Genomic DNA, 14485 nt, shown 5'->3' on the forward strand with positions numbered 1-14485 from the left:
TCTACCATTAAGCAATCGTACAGAACTTAGAGGCTCGACAGAGATGCACTAACTCCTTCCCATTTTTGTTCAGTATTTGGCCAGGACTGTTTCTATTATTTATAATAGCGCTACTGTACAAGGAGGGGTGTCCAAATATGTGGTGGTTACCTCCCGCATCAGTGTAGTCAGGCTCAGAACCAGTTCTCACATTGAAATCTCCACAAAGAAGCACTTCACCCTCTGCCTGAAATTGAAGGATTTCTGTATGGAGATTGTCAAAAATCTGATAATCTTAATATGACGAATCTGGAGGAGCAGCATAAGCTGCACATAGGTATACATCATTGTCACAATAGATTGTACCTTTGTTAAGTTTAAGCCAAATGTGGTTAGTACCTTTTTACATTTCATTCAGTGCTAAATCCTGCTTATGCCAAATGATGATACCCCCATGAGTCCCGGCCCTGTTTAACATTTTTATGTTTGATTGATGATAGTAAACTTTCTCTATAGCCTGAACAACACTGAGTATCAACATCTCCACAACACCATGTTTCCAGTAGGATTATGATGTYCTGTCCCTTGATGTTTTTAAGAAATTCTGGAATTGTTGTTTTAGATTCAAAATGTGGAGAGTATAGGCCCTGGATATKCCAAGAGCTGATAGTTTTGTAATGAATACTCAGGGAGAAAAATATGTAGATTCACATGTAGAGCGCGGCAGATATTTATTAAGGCTTTGCAGAAGGCAGGAATCGTAGTCACAGGCAGGCAATGGTCAAACACAGGCAGGCAATGGTCAAACACAGGCAGGCAATGGTCAAACACAGGCAGGCAATGGTCAAACACAGACAGGCAATGGTCAAACACAGACAGGCAATGGTCAAACACAGACAGGCAATGGTCAAACACAGACAGGCAATGGTCAAACACAGGCAGTCAAAAACAAACAATACCTCACAACCATACAAACAGAAAGAACTGAACTAAATAGGGAGCTGATGAGACCAGGTGAGAAACGAGCAACAGGTGAAATCAATGAACAAAAATGAAAGACAGGACTACGTTCCAGAACACAAAGAAACAGGGCTACGTTCCAGAACACAAAGAAACAGGACTACGTTCCAGAACACAAAGAAACAGGGCTACGTTCCAGAACACAAAGAAACAGGGCTACGTTCCAGAACACAAAGAAACAGGGCTACGTTCCAGAACACATAGAAACAGGGCTACGTTCCAGAACACATAGAAACAGGGCTACGTTCCAGAACACAAAGAAAAAGAACACAAGGTTGAATAAGAAAGGAAAAGCAGAACCTTACAAGTCTATAATAAAATTATATTCACTGGTTTGAGTAAAGTACATMGATTTTTTWAAATGTATACACACACACGCGTCATTACATATCTAATTGTTATTATAATACCAGTGCCAATAAAATAAAGAATAGTTGTAAACAAATCAATAAGAATGGAATAAGATTGCACGAAAAATAAGTACAATGTTATCTGCAACCCCTTGTATGTATCTCTCTCTCTCTCACACACACACACACACACACACACACACACGGTTCCTATACACATCTAAACTACTGTATTTAAACTAGAGCAGGACAGGAGCAGGTGATGCCCGTACCCTCTGACAAATGACCTCCATGTTTGCTTCTCTTGTTTTCTTTGCTCTGCTTGGCCTGTTTCTGCCACCTCCTGCACTACATAAAACACCTGCTGGAGACCCTGTTTGTTCATAAACTTTCTGAAGTGAAAAGAATATGATATAGTTTGGCTTGTTTAATCTTGCACACAGTCACAGTGAAAAGCTGAATTGCAGTAGACTGACAATTAAATGAAAAAGGGGATAGAGGGAAACGTGGAAAATTGTTAGATGGAAAAGACGGAGAGTGATGGGGTCTAGTCAGCTTCAGATGATAGGAAAAGTAGTTGAGGCTAGTCAGAAAGACATATGTCTTGAATCCAACTCTAACAAATGCCAACACACGTTGTTTTTGTTAATTGCAAGAGCCTCTAATAGTTTTGCATTGGTGGCTAAATGCTAATTGCAATGTATGAGCCATTCAAACAGAGACACTATGCACAAAGAACCTAAGTGAAGCCTTTTTTCTGGTGACCAAAATAGATCATGGATTAAAATTGCCTCTTTTTAGAGACGAGCTGCTCTCCCCATGCACTTCATCCGTTCGCTGCCCTTTGGCATGGTGTATTGGCATCACGGTGTGCTTGGATGAGCCTGCTGGAAGGGGTATAGAGAGCAAACGACAGTGGGGCAGCACCATAGCACAGTGTGCTCGCGGAGCTCAGAGAGGGAGCCCAAATGTGCCCTTTCCCTGAGGCCCTTAAGCCCTGCCAATCGATTTGAGTGGCCTTCCATTGGCAGTGGGCACACAGGGGCACTCGGAAGTGCTTACCCCATCAACAAACACACACACCAAATTTGCGCATACACACACAAGCCTCACTTTGCAGCAGCTATTCACCATCCACCAATACATATATATGCACAGACATACAGATTCACAACTAATGTCCCAATGAGTACTACAGAAGGACAGTACATGAGTCTGAGGTTCAAATAGTATTTGTTTATTTCAATACTTCAGCTCCACTTGATTGAGCTTGTCTGGCGCAATAGAACCAATGGAATAGYCCCAAAAGTCAAAACACCACCCCTCTGGCACTCCAGACAGGCTCAATGGAACACTGACAGTATTTTAAATAAAAGTACTATTTGAACCCAGGTCTGCCAAGTAGATTGAATTGTATGTTTTATTTTTCTAGGGCTGAACATACTTTTCATTTCATAGATAGATATATATATATATTGTTAGTCTCATAGCATATGGTTTGTTTCCTCTACTTCACAGTTAGAGTTCCACCACAAGCTATTAGAGAGAGAGAGAAAAAAAATATAGAGAGAATGGTCTGTTACTGTGGGAGACCGACACACTCACCAGGAGGTCCATTTGCATGGACTGTAATTTGATTCTTGGTTGCCAAGACCACGAGGCGTGCCGAGAGGTGCGAGCGGCGCTAACGACAGCCGTGTCTGCAAGCCTCCAAAGTATCCTCCAGAGTTCTGCTAAATGCCAAAAGGCCACATTAGCATTTTAAAAAGCGACATAAAAAAAATATGACTTTCCCCTCACTGAGTAGCCACTGATAAAGGATAATTTATCTGGAACAGTGTTTCATACAAAACAATAAAGCACAAAATAAAAAATGACACGGTCGTAACAAGGGGGAGATTAACTTTATGGAAATGAGCGCCATTGTTGCAGAGGAAGCCTTTTAATTTTTTTTTTACATAAGTGAATTGAAATTATAAAATCAAGCTAACAAAAATACAAAAATATTACTTTTCACTTAATTTAAGCAGAAATCCGCAGGTCGTGGGCGATCCTATGCCGCCCCACTTCTTGTGTAATGTTTTCACTTTGAACTAAAACAAGGGAGTTGAGCYCTGAGCTGCCTTGGGCTGGCCTTCTGGGCTAGGTGTGTCTTTGCATTAATCCCGCCCACTCGAATGACCCTGCTGCCCTGGAGCTGGCAAGGAAGTGAAAGTCACTTCCAACCTTATGTTACAGCCACCAGAAACAAACAGGGCAGACGAAGCCAACAAGCATCATTCTCTGTTCTTGGATCTAAATCAACTCATCTCCAAAAGAAAAAAAGAAGCAACAAAAAGACTGCTCATGACCAGTCCAGAAACCGGATAAATATCGGAATACACTTTGGAAGGTGGAAGAGTGAAGCTGAAATGAACGCGGTTCTCATGGACTGGTAACGTTAGGTAAGTGTTTTTAGCCTAATAGCTACATTAGCTGCTAATAGTGTGTTMAATGCTAGAGAACATGGCTACTTAGCTAGCTAACATCTTCTGTATTCAGACGCTTCGCGTTCCTAGGATATTGTACTCAAAGGAATCTAAGGATAGCATCATGTAGCTACACTRCATAAATCCCACAAAATGCCCAGTGCCTTTATTTCAACTAGCTAGCTAATACTAGATATGCAGATTGTTGATAAAATAGTTTGCTTCATTCGTAGATGACAATGGTAGCTAGYTAGGTGGTTGACAGCATTTTCGGCCCAGGACCACCGCAATAAATGTAATCTAGCTATGCAATTCAGTACATTAACATCACACAAACATGTATTTCTCAGGGAGATACTGGTGGACACTGATTTCAAGGGAACCTGAGGCTGTACAAGTTGTGGTTGTGAAAACCCCAACACTGAAAGAGAGAATGCATTTTTTGTTATGCTTTGTGATTCAATAATTATTTTGTTGGTAATTGGCCAAAATATACTGAACAAAATACAAACGCAACATGTAAAGTGTTGGTCCCATGTTTCATGAGCAGAAATAAAATATCCCCAAAATGTTCCATACGCACAAAAAGTTTCTCAAATGTTTTGCACAAATTTGTTTACATCCCTGTTTAGTGAGCATTTCTTCTTTGTCAAGATAATCCATCCACGTGACAGGTGTGGCATATCAAGAAGCTGATTATCACAGGTGCACCTTGTTCTGCGGACAATAAAAGGCCACTCTAAAATGTACAGTTTTGTCACACGTGCAATTGGCATGCCGACTGCACGAATGTCCACCAGAGCTGTTGCCAGATACTTGAATGTTAATTTCTCTACCATAAGCCACCTCCAATGTCATTTTAGACCAGCCTCACAACTGCAGACCACGTGTAACCACGCCAGCCCAGGACCTCCGCACCTGGCTTCTTCACCKGAGGGATCGTCTGAGACCAGCCACCCAACAAGCTGATGAAACAGGAGTATTTCTGTCTGTAATAAAGCCCTTTTGTGGGGAAAAACTGATTCTGATTGGCAGGGCCTGCCTCCAGGGGTAGGTGGGCGTATGCCTTCCCATGCCCACCCATGGCTGTGCCCCTGCCCAGTCATGTRAAATCCATAGATTAGGGTTTAATGAATTTATTTCAAATTACTGATTTCATTATAGGAACTGTAACTCAGTAAAATTGTTGAAATTGTTGCATGTTGCATTCATATTTTTGTTCAGTATAGGAACACCTACTCATTGAAGRGTTTTTCTYTATTTTTACTATTTTCAACATTGTAGAAATACATCAAAACTGTGAAATAACACATATGGAATCATGTAGTAACCAAAAAAGTGTTAAAAAGCAAAATATATTTGAGATTCTTTATATAGCCACTCTTTGCGCATTCTCAACCAGCTTCACCTGGAATGCTTTTCCAACAGTCTTGACTGAGTTCCCACATATGTTAAGCACTTGCTGGCTGCTTTTCCTTCACTCTGCGGTCTGACTCATCCCAAACCATCTCAATTTGGTTAATGTCGGGTGATTGTGGAGGCCAGGTCATCTGACGCAGCACTCCAWCACTCTCCTTCTTGGTCAAATAGCCCTTACACAGCCTGGAGATGTGTTGGGTCATTGTCCTGTTGAAAAACAAATTATAGTCCCACTAAGCCCAAACCAGATGGGATGGCGTATCACTGCAGAATGCTGTGGTAGCCATGCTGGTTAAGTGTGCCTTGAATTCAAAATAAATCACAGTGTCACCAGCAAAGCACCCCCACACCATCACACCTCCTCCTCCATGCTTTACGGTGGGAAACACACATGCAGAGATCATCCGTTCACCCTCACAAAGACACTGCGGTTGGAACCAAAAATCTCCAATTTGGWCTCCGGTCAAATGTCTAATGTCCATTGCTCGTGTTTCTTGACCCAAGCAAGTCTCTTCTTATTATTGGTGTCCTTTGGTAGAGGTTTCTTTGCAGCRATTCGAACATGAAGGCCTGATTCACACAGTCTCCTCCGAACAGTTGATGTTAAGATGTGTCTGTTACTTGAACTCTGTGAAGCATTTATTTGGGCTGCAATTTCTGAGGCTGGTAACTCTAATGAACTTATCCTCTGCAGCAGAGGTAACTCTTCTATTCCTGTGGTGGTCCTCTTGAGAGACGGTTTCATCATAGCGCTTGATGGTTTTTGCGACTGCACTTTTCTGTATTGACTGACCTTCATGTCTTAAAGTAATGATGGACTGTCGTTTCTCTTTTCTTATTTGAGCTGTTCTTGACATAATATGGACTTGGTCTTTTACCAAATAGGGCTATCTTCTGTATACCCCACCTACCTTGTCACAAACCAGCACAGGTGTAATATATAATGACTAACAAGGTGACACCAATCGATGCGCTTCACGTGCTTATGTCTAACCTCAAAATATAAATGGAAAAACCAAAGCCTGTAACACCTTCCCCCTTAAGACAACAATTATATCCTATAATTTTGTTTACTCAAAACTAACAGAAAATAACTTCCATCTCACAACATGATCAACTTAAATGCAGCGCTACTTAAATGTGTCGCTTTCTCCAATATGAACATGCTGTCTACTGGCTGTCAACAATTAAATGCCAGACAGAACAGTCACCTTTTTGGTCACTTGTTTGGCAGAAACCAATATATATTTTTTTATATATATTGGTGGACTGTGGGACATCAAGTCATAGGATGGTACATTAGAATGACAAATGTTACTGTACACTGGTTACAACACCACATCCTATGTATGTAAAGGACTGTTGTGACACTGACTTTATTTGGTGGTAATGTCTTACCACCCCATTTAGCTGTTGTCAACAGAAGATTGATGGTTGAATTCATAAACAGTTCATACGTTCTCACTTTAATTTACGCATATTTTGTTATCAAAATCAAAGTTGATTTGATTTTGTTTATACAGAATACGGTGTGGTGTATACGGGAATATGACATTGCATTGTACCGTGTACAATTGAAGTAACAAATTGTTTGGACTACTTGCTGCATGTCAATGTAAATAGTTCGGGTGGCCATTTTGATTAATTGTTCAGCAGTCTTGCGAACACACTAAGGTTAGCAGCTAACGTAGTTAGCAGCTAACGTAGGGGTCAGTGGTCAGTGATCTGTTTGTTAACGTAGTTAGCAGCTAACGTAGGGGTCAGTGGTCAGTGATCTGTTTGTTAACGTAGTTAGCAGGCTAAATATGCAACCCAACACTTACCTAATGTTACTAGTCCATGAGAACGGTGGCCATTTCCGGTTTCACTCTTCTAACTTTCAATATTAATTTGAAACGTTTATCCGATTTCTGGATTTCTCATGAGCAGGCTTTTCCCCTCTTCTTTTTCTCTTTTTGGGTCAAGTTGATTCAAGAGCCGAGAATTGTGCTTGTTGGCTTCGTCTTCTCTGTTTGTTTCAGGCAGCTGTAACATAAGGTTGCAAGTGACTYTCACCTCCTCTCCAGCTCTGGGGCAGCAGGGTCATTCAAGTAGGTGGGATTAGTGCAAAGATACACCTAGCCCAGAAGGCCAGCCCAAGGCGGCTCAGGGCTCAATTCCCTTGTTTTCGTTCAAAGTGAAAACACKACACATAGGGTCACCCACAAGCTGCGGATTCCTGCTTTAATGAGCTCTGCATAGGACAAAGGACTCAGTTACTTTTCTTGAGCAATATAAATAATGTTCAATAATATTATGTCTGTCTTGGAACACTGAACTAGTCTAGGAACAACTGTTGTTCTGTCGCTATTGTCTTCATCATTGTAGCTTGAGGTTGATGCTATTTCGGTCTGATGCTAAATATAATTACTATACTCTACAGTAGCAGAAGTACAAGCCTGAAGGTCAGCCATTTGTTCCCTTATGTTTTTTCCCTGATGTAGTGAATATTGCTGGTAAACATGCATTTCCTGCGTTTTTTTGCCGACTGCACTTATCTGCGAGTGTGCTGATACTGGTGCTTTCCTCAACTCCACTCGCAGATTGTCGGGAAGGACTCAAATCGGGCTTAAAGAGTGCCTGCTTTGTGTTCTGCAGAGAGGAAGGCCAAACCTCATTTGATTAGAGGAAGAAAAATATACATGTGGAGAATTTTATGGAGCTCATTGCTCCTGGGGCTTAGCAACCGGCCTCATCATGAGCTCTTCACGAGAAGCCCAAGGACCAAAGGGAGAGCACAGTAGTCCTTCATGTACGGGTCCCAAATCACTCAACCAAAAAGGAAGCACGGGTGAATCATCAAGCTTTGCAGATCAGTATGCCAACCCAGGCTGATGTGTGAGGTGCATTAATAGGTCCCTTTCCATCCTTTATATTCTGGCTCGGGGGGGGGGGGACAACAAAGTGTATAACAGTTAAATTAAAGAACCCCCCCCCCCCCCCATAGGGTTGTGCCTTCTACAGGGGCTTCACGACCTGGCTTGGGTATTATGTCAACCACTCATTGTGCAACCCTCCACGTGAATATACCAGAGGCGAACGCCTTTGTTTTTCAACAGCAGCCAGCAGCGTAGCCTCTTTCTCCTCCTCAGCTAGCGTTACCACAACAAGTGCCAATGGGTGCAGTTTCTAACATCTGCTATGGGAAACAAGCCCGGGCCCTATTGCCGGAACAATGCAGCCCCGTCAAAGTGAATCATGAGAGGGTTGTCTCTGTGGCGTTGCCTCCKCCGGGCCGAGGAGGTGACGTGCCCGAAGGCAAGGCAAAGCCCCAACAGACTCAGCGGCTTTCTCATCTGCCGTGTTGGCATGCGCCCTCTGACAGGTTTGGCGAGACCCTTCATGGTGTCAAATCAATACCGAGAGAGGAGTGGCACACCTGGCCACCAAACAGATTGGAAAGCGCCGGGAGGCGGGAGAAAAGAGACACAGTCAGACAAGAGAGAGCCTTGAACTCTCCTTCAATTTCTCTTTCCCCTCCCGTTTCTCCCTATCACCCCCCCCCCATCCCCCATCAACCTTGTTGGCAAACTCCGCGCTCCTCTTTTACTCCACATTCCCCATTAGATGTTGTCGGTTTTGAAGTGGGGAGCGGCGTCGGCGTCAACCGCTCGTTATTTCGCTTCTATTGTCAGCGAGATATGTTGGTGCTCTTTCGAGAGACGTAGCTTTTTAGACAAAATTACATACAAGGTCACAAGCGCTGTTGAGACTTCAAGGATCACTTTAATGGGTGAAACGACAGAAATGAGACAAACGGAATGTATAAAATAAGAGATTCTTGGGGAGATATAAGAGGATTCAAGATAGATCTACAGAAAGAAATGCTGTATGTTATAAATAGTAACCCAACTGTGGCTGTCTCCATCCCCGTTAATCCTTTCAGATCTCACACGGTACTAAAACTCCTCTATCGTAGAATCTGAGTGTATTTTTAGTTGAGTTTATAGATTGTTTTGCACATAGTTTAAACTTTGAACTGCAAGATGTAATTTCCATACAAATAAATTCACAGGAAATACATGTTGGATATCATCATGTCCCAGATCCGTACCTTTCACACTTCAAATGAGCCTCAAGCTAATTAAGTGACTAGCTTCAAAAGTATGAATAAATTAACTATCTAATCATCTGCAATAGCATCTCATCTGTGTCTCTCTTGTTGGGTGTCGGTTCTCATCAGAAAAATATTTGAATTAATATTAAATATTGGGGATCATGCACACCACTGAGAAGGAAAATGAGAAGTAATTGAAAATATTGTCAGGAAAATACAAGTAATTGGTAGGAACGAGTCACATTTACTTTAAAGAAGTGTCATTATGTCTCCATTAGAATGTAAATGGATATGTTTATTTGATTTGTTTTGTGTATTTTTCTTACAKATTACAATAATTAACAGGTGATTCTGTCTCTGGTTTGCTTTTTGGTAAATTGCATCTTTGATGAAAAAAGATACATGAAGCAAAGTATTATTGTACGCATTGAACCTGAATTGAATATCCTCAACACTTAATTTAATTGCCCCTTTAGCATATACTTTTTCTCTATAGTGTAACCTCAGCAAGAAGTGAAAATTGGACAGTAATAAAAACAATTCCATAAATAATTGAAATAGCAGTGKCTGTATAATATATATTTTTTTGCTCATATTTGTAATAAAAAAGCCACTTAGACACTAATACATTCTCTTATTCGCTGAGATCTTCTGTGAAGTTGTGTGAATAATGAAGTTATGACCTTGAAAAGCATTTTTGACCAATCAGACAAACAACCTCCTACTCCTGAGTGAGAGTCTATGAGACAGACAAGCACTCAGATAATTCATGTTTAATTGAACACGGGATCATTAAAGACAAAACTAATTAAAAGAAAAGCCTAGGAAATCAACAATTAAGTGTAAATATACATTGCAGATAGTCATACAAGATAAAGTAGGTATAAGTAAGCCTATCCTCTGTCAGACATACATTCCCTTTCTATCAATATTCAAATAATTCCCTCTTCACCTTTCTCATTAAAGTTATGATAATCATTTCTGAAATGTTCAGAAAAGACAATTATCTTTTATATGAGTTGGGAAAGTGCAAAGGAGAGGTGAAGTAATAAATATCGGAGAGTGACTGCTAAGGTGACAAAGCGTGCAAAAGGATTAAAATGTACATACTCAGTGCACGGCCACGTCACACCATGAACGTGGACCCGTAGAGGACACAGACATCCTTCAGCAAAGCAGCGTGGTTACTTCGGTAGCAGGCAAGGCCACGAGCACGCCAGAAACTGCTGCGCGACGCTGAAAAATGTCCTCCCTGCTGGAGATTCTACATGAACTCGGAAAACACGCCTGCTTGGCGAGTTGAAGCCTTTATCAGGTCACAGTTGGCTGTTTCCCCACCCGACTTAAACAGGGCCGCAAGTTTTTCATTAAAGCCTGAAAGGGATTCGGCAGAACTTGGAACAGTCCCCCCCCCAAAAACAGCTTTACCTTGTCATCATAGGTATATCGTTCTCCATCTCTCCACTGTGACAGAGACACCAGGGGGTTATGATTAAGATGGGCTCACGTCTAAGCAGATTTAAGAGAGGAAAGAACATCCGAGCTCACTGCTGGAGCTCAGCATTAGCTTCCTAGGGGTCATAAACCACATGGCTAAGATACATACAATTTCTCATTCACAGTGAATGTGGTATGTGCAAGGTGTCAAAGATGAAGAAATGACAGTGCTCCAGCCAGGGAACAAATCAGAATATGTGGACGAATACAGGAACTGTAAAGACATCTATTTTACCTTGATGGGATAAAGCCTTAGGAATGAGTCGCAGATGTTGTGCTGAGGCCCTGTGCACACTCAGGTTGCAAAACTGATGTGAAACGCATTTGACACAATGGTTGTGATATAACATATTTGATACAACTGAGTTTGTCTGCACATAATATTTTATGCAGCCGTTGTGTGGTGTCTCCACAACCATTGTGTAATTATTTTTGTGGTGAAAAACAGTTGTATCACAACTGTTCTGCCAAATATGTTGTACAACTTGTGTGTATACGGGGCCTCAGAGTGTGTAAAAGATGTAATGTAATGTAAGAGTGTGGAGATATATTGTTGGCTAACTAACAAACTCGACATTTCTATTACCCTGCACGTGTTTGACCATCTCCTCAGAACTGAGCTATACCCTCAGCTGCAACAACATCCGAACTATTAATCAAGAAAAAAGGAGGAGCAGGCTTAAGAGAGAAAAGATTATACTGTACTTAAGACTGGAGTGTAAGGTTCCCACGCACTTCAGAAGTTTTGCTCCCAGGCAGGTTGCCAAAGGCACACCGTTCTAATGAGCACAGAACGAGCGAAGGTCGGCAAACACAACAAAGGCAGACAACATTTGTCAGTGAAAAATATTTTAATTTTAAACGGCATATTGTTTGTTGGATTATTGAAGCGAATTTTTTTATTCATTTTATTTTGCTAGGCAAGTCAGTTAACAGCTTGGAGAAATCCAGAAAATGATGTCATGGCTTTAGAAGCTTCTGATAGGCTAATTGACATCATTTGAGTCAATTGGAGGTGTACCTGTGGATGTATTTCAAGGCCTACCTTCACACTCAGTGCCTCTTTGCTTGACATAATGGGAAAATCAAAACAAATCAGCCAAGACTTCAGAAAAAAATTGTAGACCTCCAGAAATATGGTTCATCCTTGGGAGCAATTTCCAAACACCTGAAGGTACCACGTTCATCTGTACAAACAATAGTACGCAAGTATAAACACCATGGGACCACGCAGCCGTCATACCGCTCAGGAAGGGGATGCGTTCTGTCTCCTAGAGATGAATGTACTTTGGTGCGAAAAGTGCAAATCAATCCCAGAACAACAGCAAAGGACCTTGTGAAGATGCTGGCGGAAACAGGTACAAAAGTATCTATATTCACAGTAAAACGAGTCCTATATCGACATAACCTGAAAGGCCGCTCAGCAAGGAAGAAACCACTGCTCCAAAACCGCCATAAAAAAGCCAGACTACGGTTTGCAACTGCACATGAGGACAAATATTGTACTTTTTGGAGAAATGTCCTCTGGTCTGATGAAACAAAAATAGAACTGTTTGGCCATAATGGCCATCGTTATGTTTAGAGGAAAAAGGGGGAGGCTTGCGAGTTGAAGAACACCATCCCAACCRTGAAGCACAGGGGTGGCAGCATCATGTTGTGGGGGTGCTTTGCTGCAGGAGGGACTGGTGCACTTCACAAAATAGATGGCATGAGGCAGGAAAATGCTGTGGATATATTGAAGCAACATCTCAAGACATCAGTCAGGAAGTTAAAGCTTGGTYGCAAATGGGTCTTCTAAATGGACAATGACCCCATGCATACTTCCAAAGTTGTGGCAAAATGGCTTAAGGACAACAAAGTCAAGGTATTGGAGTGGCCATCACAAAGCCCTGACCTCAATCCTATTGAAAATTTGTGGGCAGAACTGAAAAAGTGTGCGAGCAAGGAGGCCTACAAACCTGACTCAATTACACCAGCTCTGTCAGAAGAAATGGGCCAAAATTAACCCAACCAAAATTATTCTGACATTTCACATTCTTAAAATAAAGTGGTGATCCAAACTGACCTAAGAAAGGGAATTTTTACTAGGATTAAATATATTTGGCTAAGGTGTACGTAAACTTCCGACTTCAATCCTATGTAGTATTATATACTGAAAACATGATTGCATGCAGTAGTTTGTAAACACCACATTTCACACATGGTACACAGCTAACATTACATTCTCAATTACATTGTGAGGACAAATGTCCTCTTTATATTAATGACGACTCTGAATATGTACCTGACCGTTATTTAATTCAGATTGGTGCTTGGCTTAGTTTATCGATCATGACACAAACTGTTCCAGGTAAGTGAATTGCACAAAATGTAGCATGCAAACAATGGATTAAACCACCCATGTGGGTTTTGATGGGATTAGACAGTTGAACTAAGCTTGTGAGATATTTATGAGTGTTATTCTTCAAGAACCTATAGGTATGTATCATTCATTTAAATGATCAAAACCAGCTGTAACTGTCACAGATTTGGCATTTAATAAGCAAACCTCCACAGACTTTATCTACTGACAACGTACACCCTGRTACTACCGAGCATGTGCTTCTTCCTTCCTAGGTGCAGTCTTTTCTGCATTAGTATCTACCCAGATGTTGTGGGCTAGGAGATGGCATGGCAGATACCTCCTGCAGGTGAACTACGGTAGAAGCTTCTGGAGGACTGCAGTCATCCACTTCCTTATCTGAGCCCCAGTACTAAAGGTCAAAGGGCGACAGACAAAACCAGGGAGACCATGCAAACCAGCCTGGTTTCATAGACTAGACGTAACATAGTAAACCGCAACGCTCAAATGATATGATATGTTATGATATGTTACGTTTGGAATGGTTACATAAGACAAAAGGTTACTTAAGGCAAAATCTAAAGTAGGGTGGTTGGTCGGGCGTATAATGTGAAAGTCAAAGTTTGCGTGTTCGAATCTCATTACGGACAACTTTAGAAATGTAGCTACTTTGTAACCACTTAGCATGTTAGCTAACACTTCCCCGAACCTTAAACCCCTAACCTAGCTAAAGTTAGCCACCTAGCTAACGTTAGCCATTGAAATTCCTAACATTATACATTTGCATATTCGTAACATTGTATGAATTGTACCTCATAACGTATCATACGAAATGGATAATGGACATCCACAAATTAATACATATCACACTATCATACTAATTGGAGTGTTCGGATTTACTTTTACTAATTAATACATATCACACTAATTGGAGTGTTCCAGATTTACTTTTACTATGTTATGTCGACCCGAGTCCAAGCTGTGCAAAAAGGCAAAGACAGGTAGCAGGGAATCATAGATGAGTTGATGGGCAACACATGAACACTGAGTGAGACTACATTGATAAAGATAGGTAGTGGGTGAAAAAATGAACCAGAAATGCATATGTAGTGGAGGAGAGGTCTTTTTGAAGTGGAGGTAAGAGGTGCTGTGCATYTGGAGGATTCATGGGGCTTGTAGCAAAGAGAGCAAAGGCCTATGGGTAGGATGGCCAGGACTGGCAGTGTTTCAGGGGAGAAGAGTGCTGATTTCTCATAACTGTCAAAATGGACATTGTTTATTCATGGTTTTCATAGTTTACGTGCACATTGAGAAA

The sequence above is a fragment of the Salvelinus sp. IW2-2015 genome, linkage group LG37 (assembly GCF_002910315.2).
Source record: "Salvelinus sp. IW2-2015 linkage group LG37, ASM291031v2, whole genome shotgun sequence".
NCBI classification, from domain to species: Eukaryota; Metazoa; Chordata; class Actinopteri; order Salmoniformes; family Salmonidae; genus Salvelinus; species Salvelinus sp. IW2-2015.